This window comes from Hetaerina americana, unplaced genomic scaffold (assembly GCF_022747635.1).
Source record: "Hetaerina americana unplaced genomic scaffold, ioHetAmer1.1.p SCAF_1354, whole genome shotgun sequence".
Taxonomy (NCBI): domain Eukaryota; kingdom Metazoa; phylum Arthropoda; class Insecta; order Odonata; family Calopterygidae; genus Hetaerina; species Hetaerina americana.
Genome location: NW_027286464.1, coordinates 5001 through 7500, shown reverse-complemented (window position 1 = coordinate 7500; position 2500 = coordinate 5001). Strand labels below are relative to the sequence as shown.

Below are 2500 nucleotides of genomic sequence, written 5' to 3'. Positions count from 1 at the left end.
TGGAGTTTACCACCGACTTTGGGCTGCACTCTCAAGCAACCCGACTCTGAGGAGCGCCCCTCCCGGGAGGCAAGCGCGGAGGTCGCACGGGCCTGGCACCCTCTCCGGGCCGTGGCCCCGTTCAAGAGGGACTTGGACTCTCCGGCGCCCCTCGGGAAATTGGACGCTCCCAAACGCCACAGCGCTCGGCGCCCCGCGGGGGGCGCGAGCTTTGGCCCTGGAGTCGATCCCTGTTCGCTCGCCGTTACTAAGGGAATCCTGGTTAGTTTCTTTTCCTCCGCTTATTAATATGCTTAAATTCAGCGGGTGGTCTCACCTGCTCTGAGGTCGGCCCAAATGATATAGTTGCCCGTGGAGAGGGAGTAATAACCGAGCCCCCACCGATCCGCAGGCGAACGCCGTCAAAAAATAACGAAGCGTCTCACCTCGACCGGCGGGGACGGGTCTCGCCCAATCTCCCGCAGAGCCCCCTATCAATCCGGGCGACGATCCATCCCAGCGAGGGATGCTCGTCGCCCCAGTACGCAAACGTTTCCGTTCGCGAACTGAATTGCCGGCCCTCAGCCAGGCGTAGCCCGGGAACAAAATCCGAGGGCTGCAATGTGCGTTCGAAACGTCGATGTTCATGTGTCCTGCAGTTCACAATTCGACGCGCAGTTAGCTGCGTTCTTCATCGATCCACGAGCCGAGTGATCCACCGTTTAGAATTTCTTTCTTTCATTTCATTTTATGTAAAAAATTCGTTTCATCGAAACATACAAACTGGGAATTTTTTCCCTTCTTTGCGAGCGAGTTGGGCGTGTGTCTTTTAAAGCCGGCTTTTGAAAGCCGGGCACCCGACTGCTCGCCTTCTTTGTCCCTTTTTCTCTTCACCAATTCGTTCCAAAGCTACGATTTTATAATCGAAAGCTGTAATGATCCTTCCGCAGGTTCACCTACGGAAACCTTGTTACGACTTTTACTTCCTCTAAATGATCAAGTTTGGCCATCTTTCCAGCAACATCGGCGCCACCGGTGTTGAGGCGGCGAGCGCCGCGCACCAGTCCGAAGGCCTCACTAAATCATTCAATCGGTAGTAGCGACGGGCGGTGTGTACAAAGGGCAGGGACGTAATCAACGCGAGCTTATGACTCGCGCTTACTGGGAATTCCTCGTTCATGGGAAACAATTGCAAGCCCCAATCCCTAGCACGAAGGAGGTTCAGCGGGTTACCCGGGCCTTTCGGCCAGGGAGGACACGCTGATTCCTTCAGTGTAGCGCGCGTGCGGCCCAGAACATCTAAGGGCATCACAGACCTGTTATTGCTCAATCTCGTGCGGCTAGGAGCCGCCTGTCCCTCTAAGAAGATAGCTACGTCGGAAGCATAATAGATTCCGACGCCTAGTTAGCAGGCCAGAGTCTCGTTCGTTATCGGAATTAACCAGACAAATCGCTCCACCAACTAAGAACGGCCATGCACCACCACCCACCGAATCAAGAAAGAGCTCTTATTCTGTCAATCCTACCGGTGTCTGGGCCTGGTGAGGTTTCCCGTGTTGAGTCAAATTAAGCCGCAGGCTCCACTCCTGGTGGTGCCCTTCCGTCAATTCCTTTAAGTTTGAGCTTTGCAACCATACTTCCCCCGGAACCCAAGAGCTTTGGTTTCCCGGAAGCTGCCCGCCGAGTCATAGAAGGAACTTCGGCGGGGATGGCTAGCTGGCATCGTTTATGGTTAGAACTAGGGCGGTATCTGATCGCCTTCGAACCTCTAACTTTCGTTCTTGATCAACGAAAACGTTCTTGGCAAATGCTTTCGCATCGGTTCGTCTTGCGACGATCCAAGAATTTCACCTCTAACGTCGCAATACGAATGCCCCCGTCCGTCCCTATTAATCATTACCTCGAGTTCTGAAAACCAACAAAATGGAACCGAGGTCCTATTCCATTATTCCATGCACACAGTATTCAGGCGACCAACGGCCTGCTTTGAGCACTCTAATTTGTTCAAAGTAAACGTGCCGGCCCACCAAGGCACTCGGTGAAGAGGACCAAAGAAGGATAACGGAGCCTCGCGGACCCCACCGGCAGGACGTCCGGACCGGCCAGTTGAGCACCGACAAGCGGCGAACCGACCGTCCGAGACACACCTCCGACTACGAGCTTTTTAACCGCAACAACTTAATATACGCTATTGGAGCTGGAATTACCGCGGCTGCTGGCACCAGACTTGCCCTCCAATAGATCCTCGTTAAAGGATTTAAAGTGTTCTCATTCCGATTACGGGGCCTCGGATGAGTCCCGTATCGTTATTTTTCGTCACTACCTCCCCGTTCCGGGAGTGGGTAATTTGCGCGCCTGCTGCCTTCCTTGGATGTGGTAGCCGTTTCTCAGGCTCCCTCTCCGGGATCGAACCCTGATTCCCCGTCACCCGTTACAACCATGGTAGGCGCAGAACCTACCATCGAAAGTTGATAAGGCAGACATTTGAAAGATGCGTCGCCGGCGCTCAGACCGTGCGATC

At 54.2% G+C, this 2500-nt stretch overlaps 3 non-coding genes across 3 annotated transcripts in view; all 3 read right to left on the bottom strand.

The window, feature by feature from the left end:
- The window catches only part of LOC139686248 (large subunit ribosomal RNA), a 4113-nt gene extending 3783 nt beyond the window's left edge, over positions 1-330 (bottom strand). Inside the window, exon 1 of the ribosomal RNA XR_011700340.1 lies at positions 1-330. This exon is cut by the window's left edge and continues 3783 nt beyond it. This is a non-coding gene — a ribosomal RNA (large subunit ribosomal RNA).
- A 224-nt stretch (positions 331-554) lies between these two features.
- On the bottom strand, positions 555-709 carry LOC139686246 (5.8S ribosomal RNA). The gene has a single exon (XR_011700338.1). It is a non-coding gene; the product is annotated as a 5.8S ribosomal RNA (ribosomal RNA).
- Positions 710-912: 203 nt separating this feature from the next.
- LOC139686251 (small subunit ribosomal RNA) overlaps positions 913-2500 on the bottom strand; it is a 1866-nt gene continuing 278 nt past the window's right edge. Inside the window, exon 1 of the ribosomal RNA XR_011700343.1 lies at positions 913-2500. This exon is cut by the window's right edge and continues 278 nt beyond it. This is a non-coding gene — a ribosomal RNA (small subunit ribosomal RNA).